Source organism: Bombina bombina, chromosome 7, assembly GCF_027579735.1.
Source record: "Bombina bombina isolate aBomBom1 chromosome 7, aBomBom1.pri, whole genome shotgun sequence".
NCBI classification, from domain to species: Eukaryota; Metazoa; Chordata; class Amphibia; order Anura; family Bombinatoridae; genus Bombina; species Bombina bombina.
Window position 1 is genome coordinate 297,383,895 of NC_069505.1, and position 17,646 is coordinate 297,401,540.

The following is a 17,646-nucleotide window of genomic DNA, read 5'->3' on the forward strand; positions in this document are numbered from 1 at the left end:
AACCTTCATGGTATTACTTCCTGATTTAGCCATTCAGGTTTCCAACCCTTATGATATCGAGGGAACTTGGATGCAACTGCAGATGATAATAGGAGATACTGTATGTTAAGCAGATTAGATCATTATCCTGGCATCTTAAAGGGCCAAGATACCACTTGAAACACTGGAAAGTGATGCAGCATAGCTGTAAAAAGCTGACTAGAAAATATCACCTGAACATCTCTATGTAAAAAAGAAAGATATTTTACCTCAAAAGTTCCTCAGTAGCCACATCCCATTGTAAAGGACTTCTAAGCAGCAAATCAGTATGTCTGTCCCAGGACAGCTAAGGGATTGAGCCTCGTGCACTCATGTTATTTCCCTATTCAGTTTAAGAAAGTTTACAATGAGAGTTAAGTCAAATCTCATGAGATCACAGTAAAAGAGTTCATGACCTCAGCACTGTTGATGCTGATTGGCTGCTGTTCATTCCTTCATTTATTTATTTATTTATTTTTTACCAGCAGCTGAGTATAACTTTTTACACAGAACTTACTCTGGTGAGCTGAGGAAGTTGTGAGGTAAAATATCTTCCTTTTTTACATAGAGACGCTCAGTTGATATTTTTATTTTTTACAGTTATACTGCATAAGTTTCAAGCGATTTAGCATATGATTATTATGTCCCTTTAAGCTCAACACAAGTAATATTTCTAAATTCAGCACAAACACCTCTGTCCTATATAATACAGTTCACACAAAGGCAGAACATTTCAGCAGTTGCACAGGTGGCACCAATGACGCCCTGAAGGGTAGCAATGTGGGTTACTGTGCCAAAAGTCTGGGAGGCTTACAGTTGTAACTTGCTGCCAAATGTATTTGCTGGTGCCCGTACAGGGTGTCCTCACAAAATATTACTGTGCTACATGTTGAAGTGAAAGAACTATTACAGTAAGGGCTAGCAGGCAGCCCCTTAGGACTAGTCTTTGTGGCCCCCTGGGTAGAAACCCCCCCCAAATTAGTGCTTTGGAGACTTCTTGAAGATTGGCTAACAAGGTGGCCACAACTGAGTTCTCTGGAGAGGAGAACAGAAAGAGGGTACCCTTCAATGATACCTAAAATTGGCCTGTGCCACTGGACAACGTTAAAGGGACAGTATACACCAATTTTCATAAAACTGCATGTAATAGACACTACTATAAAGAATAAGATGCACATATACTGATATAAAAATCCAGTATAAAACTATTTAAAAACTTACTTAGAAGCTTCCAGTTTAGCTCTGTTTTAAAAGCTTACTGGAACACCCACTGCAAGTGGGAAATAGCAGACACCTCCTCCCCCTTCCTTTGCATATGAAAAGACCCTTTACACAAACAGAAGCAAGCTGGAGTAGGTATAAGTCAGTATTCTCCTAAAACTTTGGGGCTTGGTTAGGAGTCTGAAAATCAGAGCAATGTTATTTAAAATTAAACAAAACTATCCGTTTTTAAAAAAAAAAAAAAAAAAAAAAAAAGAATTTATGCTTACCCGATAAATTACTTTCTCTTGCGGTGTATCCAGTCCACGGATTCATCCTTTACTTGTGGGATATTCTCATTCCCTACAGGAAGTAGCAAAGAGAGCACACAGCAAAGCTGTCCATATAGCTCCCCCTCTAGCTCCACCCCCCAGTCATTCTACCAAGGGTAGAAACCATAGGGTGCAGTGGTGACTGTAGTTTAAACAAAAAAATCTTTACCTGACGTAAATGCCAGGGCGGGCCGTGGACTGGATACACCGACAAGAGAAAGTAATTTATCAGGTAAGCATAAACTCTGTTTTCTCTTGCAAGGTGTATCCAGTCCACGGATTCATCCTTTACTTGTGGGATACCAATACCAAAGCTTTAGGACACGGATGAAGGGAGGGAACAAGACAGGTACCTTAAACGGAAGGCACCACTGCTTGCAAAACCTTTCTCCCAAAAATAGCCTCCGAAGAAGCAAAAGTATCGAATTTGTAAAATTTGGCAAAAGTATGCAGTGAAGACCAAGTCGCTGCCTTACAAATCTGTTCAACAGAAGCCTCATTTTTGAAAGCCCATCTGGAAGCCACTGCTCTGGTAGAATGAGCAGTAATTCTTTCAGGGGGCTGCTGGCCAGCAGTCTCATAGGCCAAACGGATGATGCTTTTCAGCCAAAAGGAAAGAGAGGTAGCAGTCGCTTTCTGACCTCTCCTCTTACCAGAATAGTTAACAAACAAGGAAGATGTTTGTCTGAAATCCTTAGTTGCTTGTAAATAGAACTTTAAAGCACGAACTACATCAAGATTGTGTAATAGACGTTCCTTCTTCGAAGATGGATTAGGACACAGAGAAGGAACAACTATTTCTTGGTTAATATTCTTGTTAGAAACAACTTTAGGAAGAAAACCAGGCTTGGTACGCAAAACTACCTTATCTGCGTGGAACACCAGGTAAGGTGAATCACACTGTAAGGCAGATAATTCTGAAACTCTTCGAGTAGAAGAGATAGCTATCAAAAACAAAACTTTCCAAGATAACAACCTAATGTCTATGGAATGTAAAGGTTCAAACGGAACCCCTTGAAGAACTGAAATAACTAGATTCTAACTCCATGGCGGAGCCACAGGTTTATAGACAGGCTTGATTCTGACTAAAGCCTGAGCAAATGCTTGAACGTCTGGTACCTCTGCCAGACGCTTGTGTAACAGGATAGACAAAGCAGATATTTGTCCTTTTAAGGAAATAGCCGACAATCCTTTCTCCAGTCCTTCTTGGAGAAAGGACAATATCCTGGGAATCCTAATCTTACTCCACAAGTAACCCTTGGATTCACACCAACAAAGAAATTTCTGCCATATCTTATGGTAGATTCTCCTGGTGACAGGCTTTCTAGCCTGAATCAGAGTATCTATAACTGACTCAGAGAACCCACGCTTTGATAGAATTAAGCATTCAATCTCCAAGCAGTCAGACGTAGAGAAACTAAATTTGGATGCTTGAACGGACCCTGTATTAGAAGATCCTGCCTCATTGGCAGTGTCCATGGTGGGACAGATGACATGTCCACTAGGTCTGCATACCAAGTCCTGCGTGGCCACGCAGGCGCTATCAGAATTACTGAAGCCTTCTCCTGCTTGATTCTGGCAACCAGACGGGGGAGGAGAGGAAACAATGGAATTCACTTTACACTCCCGAGAGAGACCCTAGTGCTTAGAGCTAGCAAAGAGAATGACTGGGAGGTGGAGCTATATGGACACTGGACAGCTTTCCTGCGTGCTCTCTTTGCTACTTCCTGTAGGGAATGAGAATATCCCACAAGTAAAGGATGAATCCGTGGACTGGATACACCTTGCAAGAGAAAAACACATCTGTATGGGCTATATAAATGGATCATCTACAAAATATTTATGCAAAGAAAAATCTAGTGTATAATGTCCATTTAAAGGGACATGATACACAAATGTTGACGCACCTGAAAGTGATGCAGCATAGCTGTAAAAAAAAAGGACTACAAAATATCACCTGAACATATATGTATAAAAGGAAGATATTTACCTCAAAATATCCTACATATTCTCACTAAATTGTAAAGGGACTTTAAGTAGCCAATCAGGATGCTAGTCCCAGGACTTGCAAGGGAGTGTGCATCTGGCATGTGCAGGGACAGTCATGTTATTTCCCTAATCAGTTTAAGGAAGTGTACTGTGAAATCTCATGAGATCCCACAAAGCATGCATGACCTCAGCACTGCAGATGGTCTTTTTTTCCAACTTGCAGCTGGACAGCAGCTGAAATATAACTTAAAGGGACAGTCTACACCAGAATTTTTATTGTTTTAAAAGATAGATAATCCCTTTATTACCCATTTCCCAGTTTTGCATAACCAACAGTAATAATAATATACTTTTGACCTCTGTGATTATCTTGTATCTAAGCCTCTGCAAACTGACCCCTTTTTTCAGTTCTTTTGACAGACTTGCAGTCTAGCCAATCAGTGCCTGCTCCCAGATTACTTCACGTGCACGAGCACAGTGTTATCTTTTTTGAAATATGTGAACTAACACTCTCTAGTGGTGAAAAACTGTTAAAATGCAATCTGAAAGAGGTGGGCTTTAAGGTCTAAGAAATTAGCATATGAACCTCCTAGGTTAAGCTTTCAACTAAGAATACCAAGAGAACAAAGCAAAATTGGCGATAAAAGTAAATTGGAAAATTGTTTAAAATTACATGCTCTGAATCATGAAAGTTTATTTTGGCCTAGACTGTCCCTTTAACAGATAACGTACACTTGTAAGCTGAAGAAATTGAGGTAAAAGATCTTCCTTTTTGTTACATAGAAATGTTCAGGTGATATTTTCTTAGCTTTTTAGTTTTGCTGCATCACTTTCAAGTGCTTTAGCACAGTGCTCGACAAATCTGTTTAAAAATTAGGACCCAGTAAGAATATTTAGGAGCCAGACATATTTTCAGGAGCCAGACAGTGGTAGCTATATATAGATATATGGAGAATAACCCAAAAAGATAGGAGCCAGGGGTAAAATTCTAGGAGCCAGTGGCTCCCTGGCTCCTGGGTTTGTCGAGCCCTGCTTTAGCATATGGGTTTGTCCCTTTAAGGCTTCTAAAATATTGATTTGTTGACCTCATGTGTTAGGAAGTTGTCTATCACTAAACATTATGTGTGCAATATATATTCCTTTAGGGTTTAAAAGATATGGGAAAATACAAGTCTGATTTCTTAAACTTTTAAAGTTACTTCCATTATCAAATTGTGCACAATCACTTATATACTTACATTTTTGCTGCGCCAGCCCATACATAAATGTGGCAAAAGTTCAATGTTTACACAGAGTCTGAGATTGGATGATGGCTGTCACATGATTTAGGGGGCAGGGAAATGGAAAAAAATTGTTCAATTTTGTCAGTAGGAAGAAAAAAAAAAAAAAAGACTTGCAATTCAGTGTACTTTCCAGTTGTGAAAACTTTAGAGAGCACATGAAAGCCAAACCTACTTACATTTCTGTTCCTCGTTTTCAATGTTTGCCTTATCCTTACTGCCAAAGTTAAATCTCTTCTAATAATAATAATATTCAGACTATACTCTGTTAAGCTATTGGAAGTCTATATAAAAATGTAATTACAAGGTTTTCATACTGTCCATTTAAAGGGACATTCCAGTCAAAATTTAAGTGCACGTTAATTACATCTTTGAATAGAAACATATTTGCAATACACATTTATTGACAAAAAATGCTTCTAGTAAATATCACTGTTTTAGTGTTAACATTTGTCTCTGCACGTGCTTGCGAAGCATAGCTAGATATTCTCAGTGGACCTGCATTTTAAATACCACAGCTGCTCAGAATGCCAGTGGGGCTTGTATCATGTCAGCAGTGAACAAATGGAGTCATTACCAGAAAGTACAAAAAGCACTTTTTCCAAAGCCTAGTGAACTACAGATGAATGTACATATACAGGGAGAAAGATGAAATCCCATAGTAATTAGAGAGGCTACATCTACCTTAGCTTCCAACACCCTGTATTAGAACAAATTGCAAATCTAATTCTGGAGACTAAAGGGTGCCAAAGTTGAAAGTGGAGAAGCATAAAAATGGTGAGTCAGTCTGAAGTTATGAGTGATTGCAGTAAAAGAGCAAGGGTGCGGTGTGTTGCAGTACTGAAGGTAAGACATGATTGGTATACAAATCAGACATTGGCTAGTGTTTAAAGTTAGATCTTGGAGATGTTTCATAAGCAAAACGGACAATCTGGGCAGTGACAGTGAGGAATAAAGGAAAGTTACATACACACGTTTTAGTAAAACAGACATCATCATGGAGTGACTAATAGTAAAAATTAGTGAGTTTATAAGGACACAAGACGACACAGATTCTGTGCATTGTGTAATAGAATATCCAAGGAAATCGACATCGGCTTTGTCGTTTTCGGGAAGCAAAAAAAAACACGCAGGTAGAAAAAGGTGAGTCTTTTAAAGGATAAGACTAGTAAAAACAGTGTTGTCCACAGTATCTTTTAATGGGTACACCGCCCAGCTGATTTAACCGACCACACGGCTAAAATGAGCCAATAATATGTTTCAGTGTTTATTTTGCCTAGAACTATAATTCTAGCTCATACATTTCTGCTACTGTTAAAGATGAAGCCAGATAAAAAAAGGACAAAGTGACAATTGCAGGGTTCCTCAACTACTGTTCAAGGAGCACTAACATGACAATAGGTGTAGACTAGCCCCTATAAAAGGCAAGATGTATACAACCAGACCTGAGTATAGGAATTGTACTGTTTTAATAAAGGGACAGTACGCAATTTTAAATTGTAATAGAAAATGTTTATGTAGGTATTAGATAAGGGTGCAGTACTGTCTTTTATTTACTCATTGCACAGTGTTAACCCATAACTTTTTTTAATGGGTGCACCACCCGATTATTTTTTGACCATCCGGCTAAAATTGAAGTCAATATTAAGCTAAAATTAGCTATTGCAAATGGATTGCACTTCATTTGTGCTTTGGATTGCATAACACTTTATAATATTACAAACTATTACACTGCCCACACCAGGCTACCTCATAATGAATCCCGACTGGCACATTCAGACCCAAAGCTTAGAGACAACGAGCTCAAAATATTATGCACATGAAAGGACTGAAAAGAAAAAAAAAAAAGCATTAGACTAGCAGGAAATACACAACTGATATTGTTGTATAAATGCTGATTGGCTCATACATGAAAAGCCCATCTGCCCTACTGGGGGAAGGAACACTATTTCACAAACCTGAAAAGAAACACTTCATCTACACTTGTGTTTTAAAAAAAAAAAAAAAAAAAAGTCTACTTTAAGAGAGAAAAAAAAAATTGTTGAAAAGCATACCTAGGTAGGCTCACGAGCAGCCATGTACTACTGGGAGCTAGCTGCTGATTGGTGGCTGAACGTATATGCCTTTTCATTAGCTCAGTATGTGCCACCTCACAGTAATGCATTGCTGTTGTGGAGCTGCCTGTAAGGGGTCGATTTATCAAAGGCTTGGCAAGCCTTTGGACCCCATACGACTGCAGGTTCTCACAAGAGAACCTGCACTCCGTATTTAACAAAATTTTATTTTCTAAAATTTTGCCACCTCTAAAGTAACAAATTTTAATCTCCCTGGTATAGCGTGACCAGGGAGATTGACAGCTCCTGTCCATGCGTGATTGGCAGTGCGTGGGATTGCATGCAATCGCAAAATAGTGCTTGTGTGCAATGCTGAATTCCACCAGCAGAATTTAGCCCGGCGGACATGAGCAAATATGTGTGCCCCTGTCTGCCTCAGCTTGGTAAATCGCTGCAAAAGTGTTTAATTCGCTCTTACATTTTTGTACCCTAAACAAATCGTTACTTGTAAGCAACATTGCAAATGCTCCAACAGCATTTTCTCTTTGCATGTTTAGGTCTATTCGATAAGCTTTATTCTGATCACGTCAGAGATGCATTATATTTAACCTAATAAGGAATAACAAGCAGAAAAATACTGGTGTGCACCCAGATGCTATGGTAGCATCCGAATGTAGAAGGTGGCCACTCGCTGTAGTTGTCTCTTTTCAAAGCCGCATTTATACTTGTCAAAGTACAACACATTAACGTTCTGGATCTGCACAGATCTTCAAGCAGTGCTCGACAAACCTATTTAAAAAGTAGGAGCCAGACAATTTTTTTAGGAGCCAGAGGTAGTTGTATATAGATGTATGGAGAATAGCCCAAAACAATAGGAACTAGGGGTAAAGTTCTAGGAGCCAGTGGCTCCCTTGCTCCTGAGTTCATTAAGCCATGTCTTTTGCGTGTTGCCCTTTAAAAAGAATAAATGCGGCTACGAAAAGAGCCAAATGACGTGAGTGTCCGTCTTCTGCAGGAAACCATAACTTTCTGTAGCTATGTGCTTAGGTAGTTTGGGAAGGGTATAAAATGAAAGGACCAGTCAATACAGTACATTTGCATAATTAACAAATGCATGATAAGAAGACAATGCAATAGCACTTAGTCTGAACTTCAAATAAGTAGTAGATTTTTGCTAAATAAATTGCAAAGTTATGTCTATTTCCACTCCCCCTGTATCATGTGACAGCCATCAGCCAATCACAAATGCATATACGTGTATGCTGTGAATTCTTGCACATGCTCAGTAGGAGTTGGTGATTCAAAAAGTGTAAATATAAAAAGACTGTGCACATTTTGTTAATGGAAGTAAATTGGAAAGTTGTTTAAAATTGCATGCTGTATCTGAATCATGAAGTTTAATTTTTGACTTGAGTGTCCCTTTAAAAAAAAAAAAAAAAATGGTGGCACCAAGAAAAAATAAAGTATGCATTGAATATCTCATGGATGTCAATCTTACTGTATATCTGCTTTGAAGGTGGCTCCATGAGCGTACAACATGCCTGAAAATAATCTCCCCTTCACACAAAAGTACTTAGATGTTACAGTAAAATAAATTAACTACTTGAGTCAAAGTCTATACCATTAGTTTTAAATATACTTGAGGCATAAAAGTCAAAATGAAACATTCAGGATTCAGATAGAGCATGTGATTTTAATAGACTTCATTTACGTTACCAACGTTAATTTGATCTCTTGGTATCCTTTGTTTAAAAGCATGTGTGCTTATGCTTAGCAGCAGCAGTGCACTACTGAGAGCTAGCTGGTGTATACACACTTATGCCTCTTGTCATTAGCTCACCAGATATGATCAACTGGGTCCCAGTAGTGCACTGATGCACTGGAGCTGACTTTACCTGTGTTTAAAGGGACACTGAACCCAATTTTTTTATTTTGTGATTCAGATAGAGCATGCAATTTTAAGCAACTTTCTATTTTACTCCTATTATTTTTTCTTTGTTCTCTTGCTATCTTTATTTGAAATAGAAGGCATCTAAGCTTTTTTTGGTTCAGAACTCTGGACAGCACTTTATTGGTGGATGAATTTATCCACTAATCAGCAAGAACAACCCAGGTTGTTCACCGAAAATAGGCCAGCATCTAAACTTACATTCTTGCATTTTAAATAAAGATACCAAGAAAATGAAGAAAATGTGATAATAGGAGTAAATTAGAAAGTTGCTTAAAATTTCATGCTCTATCTGAATCACGAAAGAAAATAAAATTTTTTGGGTTCAGTGTCCCTTTAATCACTTTCAAGAGGTTAAACAGTCATATCTCTTTGTTTATCCGACAAAATCTTATTTGAATACTAAAAACAGTGTGTTAAAGGGTAGAAATCAACCTCCAAGGGGGAGTGTGGAGAGAGCCCAGAATATTTGAAAGAGTGTTCCTGCAGCAGCTTTCAACATAATTAGCCATTTTTTTAGCTACTTGACTGAGTACATTGTCCTTTAAAGAGATAGAAAGTCAAAATTAAACTTGCAAGAACCAGATAGATCACGTCTAAGACACTTTTAAAATCACTTCTATTTTCGAAAGTTCTTTGTTCTCTTGGTATACACTGTTGAAAACAGATACGCGCATATCCTACACTAGTGGTTGCTAACTGGTGATTGGTGTCTGCATACATTTGTTTTTTTTGTGATTGGCTAACTAGATGTGTTGAGGTAGCTGCCAGTAGTGCAATGCTGCACCTTCAGAAAAGGATAACAAGAGAAGAAAGCATATTTGATAATAAAAGTTGTTTAAAATTACATGTGGTATCCGAATCATGAATTATTTTTGTGTGATTTCCTGTGCTTTTAAAAGGGAGATTGTACACTAGATTTTTCTTTGCATGTTTTGTAGATGTTCCATTTAAATCGCCCATCTGGGAAGTGTTTTTGTAAAAATGTATAGTTTTGCTTCATTTTAAATAACATTGTGATGATTTCCAGACTCCTAACCAACCCCCAAGGTTTTAGATGTAGATTTTTATTATCATCATCATGTATTTGTAGAGCGCCAACAGATTCCGTAGCGCTAATATACTGATGCATACAGACTTCAGACTGCTTCTGTTTGTATAATGAGTATTTTCATTTGCAGGACAGAGTGTGGGGTGTCTTATTTCTGCTTTCTCAGCCCATTTCAGTGGGTGTCCCAGTCTTACCTCATCAACAGTGCTAAATTAGGAGCTTCTAAGTAAGTTTTTAAGTAAGTTTTTAAAAGGTTTTATGGGTTTTTATATATCAGTATCTGTGCATGGTCTTTATAGTAGAGTCTATTACATGCAGTTATATGAAAATGTGTGTATACTGTCCCTTTAAGCAGGGATTGTTTCTGCAAATATTCTTCATGCCTTTTACCTGGCTCCTAAGTATTCTCTTTATTAATCTGTACAATATAATATGAATATAAAGTTATGTCCAATACAACATGAAAGCTTCTGGTTTACACTAATATATTGTTAGACAGAGCATTACCATTCTACAGCACCTCAAAATCTAGACCTGCTATACTGGCTGTCATCAGATGTGACTGCACTGTAGCTCCCACGCATAACTACAAATCTCATAAGTCATGAGCAAGTCAATATGCGATTCTAGCAGCTGCAACACCACACAGGTAAGTAAAATATTTCATCTATAAACATGATAATGAAAGGGTAAAGTTTCTTCATGGCACAACAAACATAAAAGCCAGAAGGGCCTAGAAAATGTGATCCAGCACACAGGAAATTGCTATGGCTTCTCATTGAGAGACAGATGCGGGGCTGAAAGCTGCATATCTCCCCTTTGTGTGGCGCTCACTACCAGCAGTGACTCACTTCCACCTTGTTGCCATGTCTCCTATGACAGCAATACTCAGTGCTATCATCCTCTTCCCTCCCCAATTACTGCAAAGTCTCTCATCCAGAACCCGGACAACTATAGAGCCTCACTGGTTCACTTCACCATATAGACTCCTCCTCTACTTATGTATAATGCACTAGAATGCTGGATAGTACATGTTAATATGATGTTGCTAAGGTTTCAGTTATGCAGCTGCGAATAACAACATTTGTCTATGCTAATCAAAGGGTTAATTTGCTACTGCAATGCTATTTGACAAATCAAGGGGTTACAGTACTGCTGCAAGTGTACTATGAAGTAATCTAACCTCTTGATTCTATGTGTGTGAGAATATTTATGCACGCACACACGTTAAATACAGTATTCATGCTAATACAGTATTGCTTCCGAGCTGAACAAGAAAGGACATGCTAAAAGGCTTGAAAACTAAGAAGAAGAAAAAAAGAAAAAAATTGGACTCCTAAATGTTTGGCCTGGCTCCTAGATTGTAAGCAAATGCTGAACCCTAGTATAATAGGATGCAAGTTGTCATACATCCTGTAATTTCATGTTAAACACATAAAGTAGGTGTGTTTATGCACTGTAAGCCACATTATAGCACGCAGATAATGTTGATCATTTGTATAATGCACCAAAGATTGACAAAGGGACATATATTTGTGTCACTAAAGAATAAAAAAAAATGCTGACTCATTGAAACCAGAATAAAAGGTTAAATGAAAGGATTTTAAATTTTAAAACGCCTGCAATTTAAGTCAGTTTTATCAACACTGGATAAATCTAGTCTGCAGGCGTTGCACTGAAAACCATTTCCTTATTATGCATGAGGGAAGTTTTAGTGAAAACATCAGCACACCTTCCCCTCCCCCAGTCTACATATGTCTCTGAGGATGCAACACTACCCAAACCAGTGATCTCATCACACCGCTCATGCTAGCAAAAGCAGGCGAGCGACAGCAAGCAGGGGCGAGGCAGAGGGGAGGTCGACCCCATTCAGAGGAGAGCAGGAGCATAGGCCCCAGTGAGGGGAGTGACAGAATTACAAGAGCTGCATATGGGGGGGGGGGGGAGCACACGAGTATACAGGTCTGGTCAGACAGGGGAGCGTGAGAGAGTAAAGCAGATGATGCAATAGGAAAGATGGCAACCACAGGCTGAGAAATACCCAGAGCCAAGCCTGAGAAAACTCAGGAAACAAAAAAGGTTACTGGAATAGTAACCAGATTTGTAAAAGTGACCAATAGCTAATGGTTATAGAGATACATGAATTCCCTGTTATGTAGTCATCAGTGCAGTTTAAATTAGGAATGTGAAAATACTAAGAAAAACATTAACGTCTGATGGGCATTTTAAAGGGCAAATTTACACCCTGTGGTAAACACTGGGTTAATCTACTGTTGCATGTAATATACAATAGCCAGACACATGTACAGGTGAAAATATCCACTAGTGATATATGGTTTATACATTCTTAATTTAACAGCCCTTATATAGAGGGTGTTTGTCACACACCAAGACTTACTTACAGGCCAGAAAATCCCCTTTACCAACTTTAAAATTACAGACTGCTGCTTACCCCCTCTCATACATTTCAGAAAACAGTAAACATACAAACAAGAGATCAGCTACTGGAATGATAAAATGACAGATTAAACACACAAGTAAACCTGAAATAAAGATTTTATATATAAATAACTCAGAATTGATAATATGAAATAGCTGATAGGATGCAGCTAAAATCATTAAATTAATCACTGGGCTAAGTCACTATACTACATATACATCACCCAGCCCCCAACACATAAAAAAAGTTTTAAATACTGCAAGTTTCGCTGCCACAGCATCTAGATTTTACAAAACCTTGAGTTCAGGGTGATCACAATCATGTTTAGCCACTATCTTTTCTGCTGAACAAGGAGATGAATTTAGCAGACTAGAACATATCTGTCCTCATAACTCACAAAACCTCAGGCTGTAAGCGATGGAAATGCGGAAGCAAGGCAGATGGCATCAACACACCAGGCATCTTAACATTAGCCCATCTCTTCTCTCTCTTAGGACCTGGCTTACTAATGGACGCTCTGACTATCCCTGGAGAGGAAGCACCACTTGAGATTCTCATGAAGCAACAACAAATTCAAGGTCCTACACTAAAGTATTCTGCCTATGATCTAGCAGATAAACACCCATTAGAACAAATACATTTTTTTCCCCATTACAAAAATATTTTACAGAGAAAAAGATTGCACCATAATATAAAAGCAGTTTTCACAAATCTATATGTTAAAAGGTCTGCAGTAGTGAAATAATGCATAAAGAACAAGCATCCATATTATACTTTTTAGGAAAAAAAGTACATTGATGAGCTAGTTACAGCTACAGTTCATTCCACCGCTCCTTAAACAATTACATAATGGCTATATTAGAAGGACTCCAGTTTCCAGGTTCTCAATAAAGCCCTGCTACAGAGAAACACCCAAAATTAGCCAACATGTGCAGTTCCACACTGAAAACGCAACGGCCCTTACTAATTTTACTCTTGTTTTGCTAGTTTAAAAATTATAAGCTCTTTAAACATGGTGCTTTCAAGGGCAAGACTCTATGAAAAAAAAGTCAGTTATCTTTAAGAAAAAAAAAAAAAAAAAAAAAAACACAGGACATCACTGGCATAATAACTACCAATCTAGTTTCCACAGTTTAACCAGAAGGTAAAGTTGGAAAAGAAAAATCTTATTTCTGAGTCTGTACTAACCTTGCACACAACATATTGTTCTTTTGTGTCAAAATAGCAGTCTGCAAACTAAAAAGGAATTGGCAGCTACTATATTTAAACAGGATGGCATATAAAGGGTTAATTAAAGATGGCTTCTACACTTCCTCTCATGTTAATTCAACAGAAACACACAAAAAAAAAAACACCTGGCTGGATCTGCCACATTACTGCTAAAGGTAGAAGTGGATTTTTTTCCCCCCCTGAAACCAGGTCATGCATTCAAAAAATGCTAAGCAATAGGGGGATGGGAAGTCCAAAATGCTGCATGCAACAAAAAAGTTGAGCACATGAAATCTTCCTTTTCAGTAAGTGCAGACTTTGTGATGATCTCTTATTGATGAAAGGCTAATATTTAAATGAGTGCCCTAAAACATTTTTTAAATGACATGTCCATCTATAAAAGATACAAATGATATTAGTAAGTTGTGTATTTTATTAATAGATAAGTTGTCATGCTGTGTTGTAGCAGAAACACAAGCAGTCCCCCATACAGATAGAGAGAAAACAGTATTGGTTACAAAAATATCATTGTTAGTACACAACATAATTTTATTCATACAAACAAAACTATTGCAAGACTTGTCCTACAACAGCACACAAAAAAAAACTACATCTCACCTTTGCTGTTCAGTTGCAGACTTGAAATTGAGGCAAATTAGCAAGATAGGAATGCGGTTTTATGAATGAGACTAGACAACCAGTCACATAGGCCCCAAAAAAAACTAAGAATTCTCAGCAATCCACAAACAAGAAAGAGGGCATAATCTGTGGTAACCAATGGCACATCCCTCTAGCCCATCATCATTGCATTATCAGGATAGTCAAAGCAGAAACCTCAAATGGTGAGAGGCGCACAACCTGCAGTCAAGATAATATCCCTCAATCACAACCTTGCATGTTAGGAATATTCAAATCCAAAACAAGAGAATCTTATAATACTGCAAGCTGAGAACCCAAAACACAGAAAGGGAGGAACTATATACAATAAAGATAAAAAGGAGCTTTCCTCCATCGTCATACATCAGCATCTTTCATGTTTGCAAATATTTTGGAAAACAATAACAAGAATCCTTGAAATATTGAAAATGGTGATAAACCTATAAGGATATAGCACATCAGAGATTTCCTCCTAAGTATCCCACGATGTTTAAAACAAAAAAGTGTGTACATGGGACGCAAACAGAGCTAGTGCAAGGGACATACAAGCACAGGGTACTGCATCATGAATCCATGGGATAGATGCATGAGGGGGGAAATGCAAAGGGAAGAGTGGAAACGCACAAGATTGTGTGTGCGTGCGTGGGTTACAGGCAGAGTGGGTGTGTATGGGAGTTAAACACATGGCACAAGAGTGTACAGAGACTGCAGACACTGGATCTGCATAGTATACACACAGAAGTATATATGTTCATGAGTTACAGGCAGCGTGGGTGTTACACAGCATACGTATGTGACAAGGACACATGCATTAGATTTATACATCACACAAGTGTACATGAAGTACAAACAGGGCAGTTATGAAAAGAAGATATTATCCTAGTTACCAAAGGCAGGGAGTCTAGGAGCAAAGACATGCTTAAACACAAGCTTGTGTGAGAGAGAATGTATGTTGCAGGCATATTATGTGTGTACCCCCGTCCATCACACTGACTAAATGGTACAAACAAGCACAGAGCCTAGTGTAACAAACACATGGGTATAGAACAGTGACCACATGGGGATACAAGCAGAGCTAATCTACATGGGAACCACACACTGATAGAATGTATACAGTCTTTCCTTCTGTTTACAAATGTTACAAATGGAATTAAAAGCAAAGACCCTTACACACTGTGTATAAAGGATACAGTGTACTTATAAATAACACAACTGAGTTCTGCATAATGTGAGCATGATACACTAATGGCAAACATTGGGGCATTATACGTGGTATACCAATGGCAATCAAAAGAGCATTATACATGGTACACCAGGGCAATATACATGGTATATCAATGGCAATCATCAGGGCATTATACATGATACACCAGGGCATTATACATAATACACCAATAGCAATCACCAGGGCATTATACATGGTACATAAGAGCAATATACATGGTATACCAATGGCAATCACCAGGGCATTATACATAGTATACCAATGGCAATCACCAGGGCATTATACGTGGTATACCAATGGCAATCACCAGGGCATTATACGTGGTATACCAATGGCAATCACCAGGGCATTATACATAGTATACCAATGGCAATCACCAGGGCATTATACATAGTATACCAATGGCAATCACCAGGGCATTATACATAGTATACCAATGGCAATCACCAGGGCATTATACATAGTATACCAATGGCAATCACCAGGGCATTATACATAGTATACCAATGGCAATCACCAGGGCATTATACATAGTATACCAATGGCAATCACCAGGGCATTATACATAGTATACCAATGGCAATTACCAGGGCATTATACATAGTATACCAATGGCAATTACCAGGGCATTATACATGGTACATCAGAGCATTATACGTGGTATACCAATGGCAATCACCAGGGCATTATACGTGGTATACCAATGGCAATCACCAGGGCATTATACGTTGTATACCAATGGCAATCACCAGGGCATTATACGTTGTATACCAATGGCAATCACCAGGGCATTATACGTGGTATACCAATGGCAATCACCAGGGCATTATACATGGTATACCAATTACATTTACCGGGACATTATACATGATACATCAGAGCATTATACATGGTATACCAATAGCAAATAGAGCATTACATCGTGTACAGAAGCATCAACAAAATGTGCAGAGCCCCGTGTGTTACAGGAACATACGGAATACAGGATATACAACTAGATATAGAGCCCAGGATGAAGTGAGCAATGTCTACACATCTGGGACAATATGTAAACACAACACAAACTATAGGCAACTCAGTGCAGCAGACTGGGTGAGAAAACAACAAATAAAATGCACCAAAATCGATTTGTTGCCTCTCATGAGATGACTTACCGGCCTCTGCGCTGCCCCCTTCTCACTCCCACAGTGACAGAACCGGCCAGTGTGTCACACAGACCAATAACTAGCTAGGCCGCAAATGAAGCCGCGGTGTTTCCTGAGTGTGTCACAGACCACAAGTGTATCCTAGAGCCCAACTGATGTGTATATCCGCTGTGTGAATGTGCAGGGTGTCTGGCCAGCAGCCCCCCTCTCTCCCGTGCCTGGGGCTCAGATCCCTCAGCGTGACCCCCCCTCACAATCCGCATCCACAGTCGCTCAGCGCCGCCTCCCCTCCCCCTACCGCCGACTCGCTGCCTCCGCGGGCGGAAACGCCACTGACCACACGGGGATGCCTAGCTCGTGCAGCAGGGGCGGCGGGAACGAGGAGGGGGTGTATCCCCGCCTACTAAGCGAGCTACCATTGGCTGACCGCTTACCACCTCATCGTTCATTGGTTAGTGTACAAAGTCCATCACTGTCGGGCTGTCACGCGACACCCCCAAACCTGGAGCTGAAGCTGCTTTCCCTAAATTCCCACAGTCAGAGCAGGGCCATTGAGGGGAACGCATCTAAAATATATATCGCAGCTATAATTTAGGTCTATAATATAGCATGAATGTATTGTTAGATTTTTTTTTTGTTACAAATACTTTATGAATGGTCATAGTTTTTTGTTTCTAACGACGATATATTCATTATTTAGCCCATCGCTGTGTCCAGTGCTTTACAGACAACAGATAGTTAACAGCAGAAATAGGCATCAGTCAGACGTATGGTTCCGCCCAGTAGAGGAGCGGGTTCTTGCTAGGGTAGGCGTGACCGAGCTGCAGCTAACGCCCCTTTTCCTGCGCTCGCACGCACTTTGTTCTCTGCTGCTCCCCCTCCCCACGTGGCGGGGCTCTAGGATACACGGGCATCAAGAATGGGTGAAACCGGGGGCTGCGGAATCGTCTGGGTTGCGAATAACGCTGGATCTACCGAGGAGCCGTAAAGGAAGATCGCTGTTGGGTTTCTTAGTGTGTTAGGGGGCGCGCGCATTTGTATTATGGCTATCGGTCCGATACTTATTAAACAATTGTAGTGTAGAATATATGGCTAATA

General features: G+C 39.3%; 1 protein-coding gene across 5 annotated transcripts in view; it reads right to left on the reverse strand.

Annotated features, from left to right (window-relative positions):
* The window catches only part of SETD5 (SET domain containing 5), a 408,248-nt gene extending 391,393 nt beyond the window's left edge, over window positions 1-16,855 (reverse strand). For all 5 annotated transcript variants that reach the window (XM_053720870.1, XM_053720868.1, XM_053720869.1 and 2 more), the window contains exon 1: window positions 16,558-16,855. The gene's annotated coding sequence lies outside the window, so the exon portion shown is untranslated. The remainder of the gene's footprint in view (window positions 1-16,557) is intronic.
* Between the last annotated feature and the right edge of the window lie 791 nt (window positions 16,856-17,646).